Here is a 13,785-nt window from a genome sequence, read left to right on the forward strand (position 1 = left end):
GGGAAAAAAAAAAATAAACGAGAAGACACAAGACGTCCATCCCGCACCTACGGGCTGGCTTCAGCGCGCCGAGAGCACCCGCATCCCCAGAAACACTCAACCGCCTCGGAGCGCCACACACCGCTCGGAGCTAGGCGGGTTCCTCAGCATCACTCCTGCCTTGGGAGGGAGCGCGGGGAGGCTGCACAGAGACCCCGCTAAGCCGTTCCGGAGAGTGTGTGTGTGCGAGGGGGGGCTCCTGCAAACTCCCGGACGGCTCAGCCTCAGCCCACCCGGGCCGTCCGCTCTTCCCGGGGCTGCCGGGGGACCTCCGGGCCGCGCACTCGCCCCTTCTCCCCCGCCGCCGCCTAAAGCGGCTCCCCGCCGGCCCCGCCCCGGCCCCGCCCCGCGGCAGCCGCTCCTCCACTCCGCGTCGCCCGTCGCCGCGCAAGCCCCGCCCCTGCGCCGTGGCCCCGCCCCCGCGGCTCCCCGCCCGGAGACCGCGGCGCTCTCGGACTTGCCTCTCCATTCGCCAGCCGCCGCGCTCCCGGTGCCCACGGCTGCGAACTGATCCGGCGCGGGGGGGAGGCGGAGGAGGAGGACGAGGAGGACGAGGAGGAGGAGGAGGAGAAGGAGGAGGAGGAGGAGGAGAGCGAGCTGGCCCCGGAGCGAGCGAGGGAGCGAGCGAGCGATCGAGCGGGGAGTCTGGAAGCGCCTTCGGGAGCCGGGATTCATGCCTGTCCGGAGGAGCCGCGGAGGGGACTTGACGGCTGAGTATGAGCCAGGCTGCTAGGAGCCAGGTACCCCCACGCCTGCAGTGCCCGCGCCGTCCCCGGGATGCGAGCAGCACGCAGGGCTCTCCCAAGTTCCCCCCGAGCCGAATAAAAAGCGTCCACCCGCAGCTCTCCGCGCAAGACGGACATTGACTCCAGGTAAGGCGGCTCCGGGCGCAGCGCCCCGCGCCCCCCCGCTGCCCTTGGAGGCGGCCCGGGCCGCAGTCGGGGCACCCCCCCGCGCCCGCCCGCCCTGCCCCCACTCCCCCTCCGGCATCCCCCTCCCCGCCCCGCCGGCTGCCTCAAGTCCTCCCGGGTTCCGGGGGAATGCGGGGTGGGGGGGTGGTGGTGGGGGTGGTGGTGTAGGTGCGTGTTGGGGATGGGGATGCTGGATGGGGGGGGGTCCCCTGTATCCTGGGCGCCCAGGGTTCCATGCGGGATTTTAGGAAGTGAGCCCCCGGAGCTCCTCGCGCGCTCCCGACGTGTGTACCATGTCGGGAACTTGATGTGGTGCTGGTGTGTGTTTGCGTGTGCGGCGTCGTTTGGCGTTCGCTCTGTGTGCGTGTGTGTGTGTGTGTGTGTGCGCGCGCGCGCGTGTGTGGGTCGGAGAGGAAAGGGACGAGGGGTCCTATAACCTACTTAAGGTGCGATGTGTGTGCCTGTTCGTGCGTGTGTGCTTGTATGTCTCTCTCTCTCTCTCTCTCTCTCTCTCTCTCTCTCTCTCTCTCTCTCTCTCTCTCTCTCTTTTTACGAGGTCTTTCCCGCTTCCATAGAATGGGATCCTTCCTATAGGATCACGTAGCCAGCGGGAAACCCGCTGTGGACTTCCTTTGGAGGCTGGAGGCTTTGGTGTTTGTGGAAGATGGGCTAAGGATGGCACCTTATTTCACCTGGTACTGGTACCTCCGAAGGAAAAAAAATATACCTCCGAAATGATGGAGACCTGCTACACTTAGACGCACAGTTTCATGCAAGAGAGAAATGGCCAAACCCAGAGGCAAAGAGACGCTGTCACTTTAAATTCCACCCTGGGCAGACTCCAGGATTCTGATGGGAATTTGGAGTCGCTGGAGTAGTGGGGTGACTGGGTGAGAGGGAAGTCAGCCTTGGGCTCCCTGTCTAGGGTCCCAGGAGTCTGGGATGGAGTCTTAGCCAGCCTCTCCACTCCTAATCTCAGGCTTCCTCACAGTCCCTTTTGGTTTTGGTGCTTTTAGGGAGGATCCCGGCAAGTTTGCGTGGATCTCCCTCCAGAGAAAGCCAAGAGAGTCCTTAGGGTCTTGCTTTTCCACCAGTTACACAGGATCCCATAGGAAATTCCATTTGGGAGCTGCTCTGGATCAGAAGGAAGGAGATGGATAGGCCACTTCCTTAAGATATGTTCTTCCTTCCCTTCCCCATTTCAGACTAGCTTGGATGCCCCCAGAGAATCTCCTCATAAACTGTTCCTCCTCTTACCTTCTCTGTAGTTGGTAGGGTACCAGGAGAAAAGAAGGCACCCCGGGAGTATATGTGCATGTGTTATTAAAGCAGACCTAGGGTTTGGGCATGGTGTGTGTGTGTGTGTGTGTGTGTGTGTGTGTGTGTGTGTGTATGATAGGGGCGGTGAATCATGGCAAAATATGGCAGTAATTGACTTTAACTGCTGTGGATTTGCACCTCACATCTCTTGTTCAGTTCCAACATATTGCCAAGGGCATGGGGGCAGTGGGAAGGATCTCAGTGAGAAAGACAGTTGTGGTTAAGTCCCTTTTCTCATCCTCCTCCATCTCCTAGGATTCTCTTCAGGTAAGTCCTTGGCCTGCCTGGCTTGGTCCAGCTGGGTTTGGACTCTAGAGCCAGCCATTGATTTGATTCCCGGCTGCCTCTTAAAAGGCTTGCCCTACTCAGCAAAAATGCTGAGTTTTACTGCTGTTTAGCATGGCTTCCAGACTCGGCAGCTGTTACTTTCCTAAGGTAAGAGGCAGCCGTTCTGGTTCTGCTTAGGCAGTGAGGCTAGCGGAAGCCGAAAGCCGTGATGCTGAGACACTATCTACCTGTGCTGGAAGGGGCCACTGAGAATGTCTTGGGGGGATGGGAAGGAGGAGAATTTATACTTGTCTCTGAGAAATTTTTACCTATGCATCTATTTATCTTCTGGGAAGAGATGAAAGCAAACGGGTGTTTGCAGAAACCTGTCCTGGCAGTTGGGTGCCAGTACTACCTTGCAGGCATGCACAGAAATATTATTCTATGGCCAGAGGCAGATACTTGAGGCTGAAGCCTTCCTCTGACCTGAACACAAAAAATCTCCTGTGGGGAGGTCCTTAGAATAAAGCTCCCTGATTCGTTTTGGGTAGGGGTATGATGGCAAAAGAGGAGACCCCTTTCTGAGGAACCGCTCTCATATGACTTGCTTATCAATTCAGACTGTCAAAACTGTAGCAGGCAGCAAGAGTAGTCTGTGACCTGGAGAGGGGATCAGAATGGCCCAGCTTTCTTGCAGGAGATGGTGGGATGCTCTGGGCTAGAATACGTGATTTTGGACATCTAGATCAATGTTCTTTCCACACTGCCATAGTGCTCAGGGATGAGCTATTGCTGTCTACACCTACCCTGATTTCTTTCCAAGACAATTGCTTGTCTTCTCATCAAACTTCTCATTTCAAAGATAGATTTCATAGCTACTTCATCTGGAAACATGACAAGACTCAATCACTCTCCCAGATACACGCACATGAGAGAGAGAGAGAGCGAGGGGGAGAGAGAGTAAGAGAGAGAGAGAGAGAGAGAGAGAGAGAGAGAACATGAGGAGCCTTTTTCTAATACTTTCAGAGAATTACATATAAGCAGGAACTCAATATTGTGAACAATTGATAGAATCCAACAGAGCATCTTGACTGTACCTGACCTCTATTAAGGAACGCTTTGCTTTCCAGAAAGCGAAGTGTACACATACGTACCAATGCAAATATTTCAGGCAAGTTAATTTCTTGATATTAATGACATCCTTGCTCCTGTACAGAAAGATATACTGCAGAGCCAAGAACATTCACAATCACGCATACATATGGCAGTCTCACCCATGTATATACTGTGAATCTGGGAACCTCTCTTAGTGGCTACTTTCACTAATAAAGAGTTGTAATCTCTGCACTTAATTGCCTTTCCCCTTTTTAAGGCATAAGCCACGTCGGAGTTAGGCTTCTTAGCCTAGAAAAGGGGAAACAGAAGCCCCATGAAAGATTAGTCTTTGAGAATTCAGAATCAGAGCCGCAAAAAAGTGTGCTCCCTTATTTCTGCATGTTTATTTTGGGGTTCTGCCAAACACCTAGGAAAAGAACGTGAGGGTTTCAGACCCATCTGCAGTAGAGCGTTTTTCACGTAGGTTTTTTTTGGTGCTGGAAGGCGTACTAGCTCCCAGAAGGGGGAGCTGTGACTCCATTTCAACCAAAGAGAAGCGGTTCTGAGATTCCAAATCAGCTGTTGGGCCCCCTGTTGAGTTTAGAAGGCCCAGCACAGGCTGAAATGAATATATTAGAAAAGATGCTGGTGGGGACCTTAAAAACACTCACCCCTGGTTAGTCCAAATAAAACACTGCCTTTAGGCTGTTGACCACAGTCTTCCATTTCTCTGCAAAGATCTTTGCCTAAAGGGCCTTCATTTGTGAGAAGGGGACCGTTTCTCTTTTGCAACCTCTACCTTATCCAGTCCTGATTTCTTGAATAAAATCACCTGTTCACGTAATCTGAGTAGGCCACTAAAGGTAGACATATCCCCTCCTGCTCTTCGCCTTGCATCAGCCTTGGGAAGATCCAAAGATGAGCAGATTGGCCAGAAAACTCATAGTAATCATATAAACAACAAGCTGGGGGTGGGTGGAGGGGTGTAGAGGGGGCAGTCATGTGAAGAGGACAGATTTTCAAATGTCATTCTTCAAATGATCTAAGTCTTCTGTAGTCCAATACCTTTTCAAGGAATGCCTTTATCTGTTTTTTTTTCCTGTCTCTGTAACTCAATTCCAGACTCATTTTAACCCAAAAACATCCTAGTTATATTTCAATGTTTAGCTCAAATATATGTCCAAGGCATCTTCCAAATATTATTTTGTATTTATACCTCTATTTCCTTCATTATTTTATAAAATTTTGTCTGGGACTTTTTTAGAATATGCCTCTGTTTGCACTCTCTTATAGTGTCTTGGGTATGTGTGTAACTTCCCCTCTTATATACTGTAAAAGTGTCTTTCACCTAGAATTAACAAATAGAGTTTCCCTATGGAGATAAGTTATTTGTGATGGTCACCATAAATTTCTCCATGTCTCTTTCTCTCTCTGTCTCTGCTGTGTCTCTCACAATCCCTTCATGTTTATTCAAAGTGGTGCATGCCACTGTGCCTTCAAAGCATGCTACCTATCCCAACAATATAGGGATAGTCACTGTCACTGTCACTGTCCTCCAGTTGTTCATCGATTTGCTCGAGTGGGCCCAGTAATGTCTCCTTTGTGAGACTTGTTGTTACTGTGTTTGGCATATCGAATACATCACGGGTAGCTTCCCAGGCTTTGCCGTGTGGGCGAGATACTCTCGGTAGCTTGCCGGGCTCTCCAAGAGGGGTGGAAGAATTGAACCCCGGTAGGTCGGGTTAGCCACTTGCAAGGCAAATGCCCTACGGCTGTGCTATCACTCCAGCCCATAGGGATAGTAATGATGAGAAAGGCAAGCAAAAGTATGTCCTACTTGAAGTCAACATTACTTTGCTATGTTTTGGGATCTTTTATTTTCTTTTCTCTTTTAATCTACCTTCTCATCTAAGATTTATCTCTATTTACAAAAGAAAAAAAGTGTAATTCTTGCTTATTAGGCCCTTTGCCCAAGGTGACATAACAATAAGGCTGGAATTTCAACTGAAGCCCTCCATGTTTGATCATCTCTGCTCTTTTCAGTGGACACCAGTTATTAGTAGGAGTTGTAGGTAGCCTAAAGAATTCGGTAGGTTTGGATTGTAGCTGGTGACATATTATTTAGTTCTTATAACTGATATCATTAAAAAGTTTTGATTATAAAGTATTTGTATTCTAAAGCTTCTCAGTAAACAAGTTCACTTCCTTATTTACGGATCAAGAATTCTGGTGACAGCCACACAATATGGCTATCCAATCTCATGTTTAGTTTTACAACAGCAAACTTATCGCCACATAAACCAGTCTACATGGATAGCTCTGGTAGATATTTTCTTACCTTGACCCTAAATTACTCTTCTAACTATAAGTCTCTGAAATTATACAATGGAGGTGTAATTCTCTTTCAATGGTCAATTCTTCACATGTTATACAGCATAATAATGTCACTGCAGGGTGGTATTTTCAGATGAGAATGGCCTAGTTTCACAGTTCTAGCTCCCTGAATTTTTTTCGTCCTTTCCCCACATTGGATGCTTCCCTTAGGGCAGCAGCATCCTGTTTAATCTCACAGAATTTAAATGTCATAGAACAAAAGTTCACCATGGAACTGAGTGAGTCACATACACGTCTTTTATTCATTCATTCATTCATTCATTCATTCATTCATTCGACACACTAATTGGATGCCTGCTAGTTTGCAAGCATTGTTCTAAGTGCTCTCAGTTGGAACTTCCTGTGTTGAGGGGTATATTATATTCTCTGGGGTGTTTAATAAAGTGCTCTCTGCCCCCACATGTCTCTTGCATACTTGAAATGTGATTTGTGTGAGTGTCGAACTTGAATTTTAGTATTTTTTTAAAAAATAATTTTTATTTTAATTTTTATCACTATCTGTGGCTTGCGACCATTATATTGACTGGAATAGATCTAGACATTTAAAATTCAGCATGAAGATGGTGCTGTTTTTCCATGGAACTTGTAATATAGTGGGGGAAATCAATACTAAAAGTGATAAATAACTTAAAAATTATATACAGTAGTAGCACTGTAGCACTCTCATCCTGTTGTTCATCAGTTTGCTTGAGCGGGTACCAGTAACGTCTCCGTTGTGAGACTTGTCGTTACTGTTTTTGGCATATAGAATACGCCACGGGGAGCTTGCCAGGCTCTGCCGTGTGGATGGGATGCCCTAGGTAGCTTGCCAGGCTCTCCGGGAGGAACAGAGGAATCAAACCCAGGTTGGCCACATGTAAGGCAAACGCCCGACCCATTGTGCCATTGCTCCAGTCCTATGTAGTAGTACTGACCTAAAATTAATAACCTAGCGAAATAGGTTGAACAGTAATATGGTTGCTGTAACTTTAGATAAGGCAATCTCAGAGGGGTGACATAGGTACAGAGTCTCACATGCAGGAACGTGTATGTGAGGAGAGAGATTTACACACAGGTGTGCTGTAATATAACGTGTAATATAATACACGTGACATGTGTGTGATGAAAGATGTACATGCAGGAACCATGCATGCGATGAGATGGACAAAAGGCAGAAAGAAGGACCAGTCAATCACAAAGCAGGGAAAAGGTTAGGAAATCTAAGAGGAAGTGGGACTGAGACTTGAAATCCAGAGAATGTGATGAAACTGAGAAAGGGAAGCAGGGGCCAGACCACAGAGGCCTAGTTGAAGAAAAACGATGAGAATCTAAACATATATTTGGAAATCTTCCTGCTTGGAATGCAGGTAGCCTGAGCTAAGAAGCCTTTGGAGATTGACAGATGCTTTTCATTAAAGACTTTGGATGGAATTTCATCCTGTCCATTTTTAATAGGTGATTGCAATGAATTCTTCTAATTTTACTTGCTAGTCCTGCTCTTGCTACTGGGCTGGAGCGATAGCACAGCAGTTAGGGTGTTTGCCTTGCATGCAACCAACCAGGCAGACATGAGTTTGATTCCTCAGCCCCTCTCAGAGAGCTCAGCAAGCTACCGAGAGTATCTTTCCTGCAAGGCAAAGCCTGGCAAGCTCCCTGTGATGTGTTCAATATGCCAAACACAGTAACAACAAGTATCACAATGTTACTGGGCCCGCTCAAGCAAATCGATGAACAACGGGAGGACAGTGACAGTGACAGTGACAGTCATGCTCTCAGTACTACCCATTGGAAGTGGCCACATGTAATGGGAGGGGGAGAAGCTGGGAAGGGGAGATGGATCAAGAAGGAGGAAAGGAATGAATACCTGGGGAGAAGGTAATTGAAATGAAGTCGGGTAAAAAGGATGAAAGCTAGAATCAGTTTGGATTGGCACATATTTTTGTCTGGGAAAGGCCTTGAACAAAAGGACTTGGGTGTGGTGATGAATCCTGCTAGGTGCTGGCAGTCTAATAGAGGAGCGCTATAATTCCATAAATAATTATGCTCAGTAGACTAATAATTGTCATTTCAGAAGTTCATTCAGAGTTTGGGGGGAGGGGAAGATTAGAGTCCCTTACAGAGGCGAGAATGATGAGGAGGAGAAAGGTCATGACTGTATAATGTCATGGAGAACAGAGATTCTATCTTTTAATTTTACATGTCCATTTATTTTAAAATTTTTATAAGAAAACACTTGGTACTCTTGATTCTACTCTGGATTCCTACTTGCTGTCTATTTGGATCCCTTTAAGAATCTACCGGTTGGGTTGGAGAGATAGGACAGAGGTTGAGGTATTTGCCTTGCATGCAGCTGACCCCTTTTCTATTCTCAGCACTATATATGTTCACTGGTCACCTCTAAGGAGTGATCCCTGAGCACGGAGCCAGGAGTAAGCCCTGAACACTGCTGTATGTAGCCACTGCACTCCATCCCTTCACCCCCAATAAGAACAATAACACAAAAAGAGAATATATTTGATTTTGTCTGGGTTGACCTTCTGAAAGTGAGAAGCAAAAACCTGCCCTGCCTTATCACAGTGATTTCCCTGGTGACCTGGTGACATTCTTGCACAAGCAGACAGAGACACCGACAGGTCGGACCGATTGCTTGTCATCAAGTTTAGATGTTTTCTCAGAAATGAGCACAGCTAGGACTGGAGACATAAGTACATTGGGTAAGGCACTTGTCTTCCATGGTACCAACCCGAGTTCCATCCTTAGTACCTCCCTCTGATCCCCTGAGTCCTGCTAAGAATGATTGTTGATTCAGGACCAGGAGTAAAGCCTGCACCCCATGGGGTGTTGGCCCAGAAACCGAAGTGAAATAAAACAAAATCACGTAAAATGAGAACATCTAGAAGAAGTCCTGACTCCAAGCACAGACGGCGACTTGAGACCAGGATGCTGAGTGAGCCAGATGTGCTGTGACAGTAGATCTTAATATCTGAGTAATTCAGAGTAATTCAGGGGTGACACGAAACCCGCTGTCCTCCTGGAATGCAGTAGCCTAAAAAGGCTGCCTTGAAATCCACAGACAGAACTTGCTGCTGAGGGGGCAAAGAAGACAATTAGGAAGATAATGAGGCTGAGGAAAAGTGAAATTAATTTCTTTCTTTCTTTTTTTTTCATATGAGGGTGAGGGGGGATTCTCTGTCTCTCAAAGGAACTTTCTTTTTTGGAGGTTGCAAGCAGCTTTGGAAAAAGACAGGCTAAGATCCCGAGTGAGAAAGTTAAGGGTGGTAAATTGTCAGACTTAACTGCTCTCCAGAGCGGAGGAGAGACAGAGGGAGAGAAAGCCCAGGGACGACGCAAATCACATCATTCAGGACAAACCCTGTTCTCGGTTGGCAGAGATTTTCTCACAGGGCAGAGCTGTATCAGTCTATGTTGGGGCCATCTTGGGAACAGCTTGGAGACTGTTCCCAAGGGTGAGGAGGGAGATTCATAAGGCAATTAACAAAAGCAAGATACAGTCATTTTTGTGTACTCTGAAAAGGTCAGCGCAGCAAGGCTTCAGTAAATGGTCTATCTGCACAGCTCGAAACCTTTGTAAGGGTTAACCCACTACTGTCCCGGAGGGGTTTCTAAGATGTAATTTATCCAGCCTTTCAGAGGTCCTGAAAATCAGCCAGTGGGAACTTCTATGAGAAATAATAGCTCCTGGGGGGTGATGGAGAACAGCTGAGTTACAGATTAAAAAACAATTCAGATGGAAGGAGGACAGACGTCTCTGAGATGCGGGCTTTTTCGAGAGTCTAAACTTCCAGGCACTGGATTCTCATGTCCTCATTCTAATCGTTTGCAATCTGCAAAAAGGCTTTAAAAACACGGGTGAGCTGTAGGATTCTTAGAAACTCCAGCAACCCTGACAAGAAAAACAGGAGGAGCATCCTGAGAAGTGCGCGCCAGTCATTTCCCTTCAGTAAGTACATCTTATCTGCGGAAACACAAGTTCTTAAGGAATTTGAGGGATTCTGAATTCTGGGTGTGGATCGTACTGCAGACCTGGGCTGACACTATAGGAAAATCTGCCCACAGCACCAGGGCACTTAAAATAAAATCAGTGTCGGATATGTTGAGGAGTGTAGGGGGGATATTGAAAAATAGATTGCCAGGTAGGGGTTGATAATGGAGTTGTTCTGCTGGAAGATTTTGTTCAGTGGCATGCCTCTCAGATGAAGTAGTCCTCAAAAATGTCACTATCAATATACGATCAAAGCAAGGAGGGTGGACAGGGCTCAAACGATTTTTTTTTTAAAATTCTGAATCATATCATCAGGACAGGATCATTCAAAGTCCAGACAAGCCTTTCATATGATTTCTGAAAATGTGACCAGAGCAGCCAGTTTTGCCCATCCTCTCGTTCCTAAGAGTGAGAATTTATTCACATGGGCAGAGTCCAGCATGGCATTTGTGGCGGTTCTGGAAGAATCTTTATCCATAGCACTTCGTGATGGCTGAAATGTCACCGTTATAAAATCTTTCTTGGAATTGAAAAGCAGATTTGCCAGGCATGTCACATAGTTCTGATGTTGTGATGGGTCCTCCGTAGAGAGTTCTTGTTAAATATTTTAAGAGGTTCATGTAGATGGGTGTTAGACCCCATTCTCCAGGGCCCCTTACCCAGCATCACAGGGTGAGTCATCTGTGAATCAAGGATCTGAATTCTTTTTGTCCTACCTGAAAATAGCATAGATCTTAGATGCTTGCTTGGAATGGCAGCTCAATTCTGACCTTGGCCAGATTACCAACCACTTCTGCGCCATTACCGCAGTGGGAAAATGTAGATATTACTAACCCCTCATAAACTATTGTGGGAGTTGAGTGAATTTATCTGATAGGTGCTTCCAGCAATGCACAACAACACAAACATGATATATTATTATTATTATATGATATGATATGATACCTATTATATCATATTATATTATATGAATATTATCATAGATATATTATATAATATGATATCTGTGATATGATTTAGATTCTTATTTTCAAGAGACTTGAGTTTTTTATGTTTTATGAATTTGTACTTAGAAGATTCATATTTAGAAGATATATATGATATATATATGATATATGTATACATATAATGTATATATACCTCTCAGAGAGCCCAGCAAGCTACTGAGAGTATCCTGCCCACATGGCAGAGCCTGGCAACTAGCTGTGACGTATTCGATATGCCAAAAACTGTAATAATAATGGTTCTCAGTCCCCTGACCCTGAAAGAGCTTCCAGTACATTGGGAAAGACGAGTAAGGAGAGGCTGCTAAACTCTCAGGGCTGGGATGACTGGAGACATTACTGGCGCCCGCTTGAGTAAATTGAAGAACAACGGGATGACATTGATACAGTGATATTATTAAAGTGACACAGTGATATAGTGATATTATTATTATTGTTATTATCGGGGCTGGAGTGATAGAACAGCAGGTAGGATGTTTGCCTTGCACTCAGCCAGCATGGCTGACCCGAGTTCAATTCCTCCGCCCCTCTCAGAGAGCCCGGAAAGCTACCGAGAGTATCTCGCCCACACGGCAAAGCCTGGCAAGCTACCTGTGACGTATTCGATGTGCCAAACACAGTAACAAGTCTCACAATGTTACTGGCCCGCTTGAGCAAATCAATAAACGACGGGAGGACAGTGACAGTGACAGTTACTATTGGGGGTTATGCTTCAAAATTAGGTTTATTCTTAGCTAATACCATTGTAGAATTTAAGTGCTATAGCTCCCATTTGTATATGCCTAAAATTAATTTTATTATGACTCCCTGCCCCCCACTTCATTTTTTTTGCAATTATACAGGCTCATGCCCCCTAGTTTGTTCTCCAAGTGAAGATGTTCTATAGGAAAAAGATCATTTGCAGGCTTGGGGCATAGTTGCAAATGAGTGTGCTCATTTTCACGGTGTCCCCTCTCTTCCACTGTGACAATACGAGATGAGCAGTGAGGGAAGAGATAAAATAGAAAAGGACACTTTAAAATGCAGAACAACTGGGCTGGATCATAGTACAGTTGGTAGGGCATTTGCCTTGCACACAACCAATTCAGGTTCAATACTAGGCATGGTTCCCTGAGCCCCACTAGGAGTGATTCCTGAGCTCACATCCAGAAGCAACCCCTGAGCATCATTGAGTGTGCTCTCCAAACTAAAATAAATAAATAAATAAATGTAAAATAAGGCAGATTAAAAAATTCTCTCTATTACTGTGGTCAGATGTAGACTTATTCCATCAGAGTTGATAGTCATAGACAATATAGTCTGAACCATCTTTTTTCATATTCTCTCTCCTCTTGTCTTTTGTTTTTGGGCCATACTGAGTGGTGGTTCTGGGCTCATTCGTGGCTCTGCACTCAGGGATTACCCCTGGTAGTTTCAGAGGCCAATATAGAGTGCCAGGGATTAAACGAGGGTCAGCAATATGCTACGCCTTAGCTGCTGTGTTATCTCCCCGGCCTTTCTCACCTTTTGTTTTTAATGTAAAAGCATTTTCTCTTTTAGCTCAAGATATGTTTGAGTAGATACTGATGCCTCAACCCCATGTCATTCACTCTTTTTTTTTTTTTGCTTTTTGGGTCACACCTGGCGATGCACAGGGGTTACTCCTGGCTCTGCACTCAGGAGTTACTCCTGGCAGTGCTCAGGGGACCATATGGGATGCAGGGAATCCAACCTGGGTCGGCTGCATGCAAGGCAAATGCCCTACCCACTGTGCTATCTCTCCAGCTCCCATGTCATTCACTCTTGATTTGGTTTTCCCATCTGTGAGACCATGGTATTCAGCAGGTGTCTATGGGAGAAGAGTGACCTTCAGCATGCGCCTGTGAATCAGCGTGATCAATTATTGTGATGAAATCTATCATTCTCATTTTTAATATTGTTCTTATCAAAGTGCGAGTGTATGTAAACATTGTATTTCATCTAACTTTGAGGGTTATTCTGTAGCTGGAATAATTCTCTCCATTTTCCAGACCAGGACCTTGTACCTGAATGCTGAAAGAAATTCTCTAAGATAAACAAGAGAACAGGGATCGAAGATATAGTACAGGGGTGAAGGCACTTTCCTCATATTTATTTAAGCTTAGTTTGATTCCTGGAACCTCTTGTCCCAAGAGCAGTGCTAAAAGTGATCTCTGAGCACAAAGCCAGGAGTGAGCTCTGAGTACCTCTGGGTGTGCCCACCCCCACCCCAAAGGCAATAGTATCAGGCTTTGAATCATTATCAGACACCAAATACCACATGCACATTTTGAATGCTCTCTCCTTCCGCTGTCTGCACCCTAGAGCACTGTACAGCCAGTAGCAGCTGGGGGCCTCATCGCAAATCAAGGCTGGTGATCGCTGTTTGTTCTCCATTGCCTTAGGTCAGGTCTGCTGTTGCAGATCTTCAGCCACTCTGCTCTGAAGCTTGGTCTTATATGTGTAAGTGAGAAACGCACCTATTTTGCATGTTTCAGGGGATATTTAGTTGGCAGTCTGGATGGAGGCTCATTAAATATCCTTAACAATGTGCATTTTCTTATTTTCCTACTATATCTGTCGCTACCATGGATATCTTCCACTCTTGAGTGCTTCCTAGCTGCCAATTTCATAGCCTTTTAAAATAGTCATTAAGCTTCACAATTTTGACGGGAAAACCTTTGCTTAGTTTGTTTGTTTGTACCCTGTAGTTGTGGAAGTTCAAGTGCTGTGGAGACTAAGACCAGTAGCCATAGAATATGCTACTTTTTGCAAC

At 46.1% G+C, this 13,785-nt stretch overlaps 1 protein-coding gene across 1 annotated transcript in view; it reads left to right on the forward strand.

The window, feature by feature from the left end:
• Window positions 1–642: 642 nt before the first annotated feature.
• BRINP1 (BMP/retinoic acid inducible neural specific 1) overlaps window positions 643–13,785 on the forward strand; it is a 232,732-nt gene continuing 219,589 nt past the window's right edge. Inside the window, exon 1 of the mRNA XM_056138596.1 lies at window positions 643–911. The gene's annotated coding sequence lies outside the window, so the exon portion shown is untranslated. The remainder of the gene's footprint in view (window positions 912–13,785) is intronic.

This window comes from Sorex fumeus, unplaced genomic scaffold (assembly GCF_029834395.1).
Source record: "Sorex fumeus unplaced genomic scaffold, SorFum_2.1 ptg000129l, whole genome shotgun sequence".
Lineage (NCBI taxonomy): Eukaryota > Metazoa > Chordata > Mammalia > Eulipotyphla > Soricidae > Sorex > Sorex fumeus.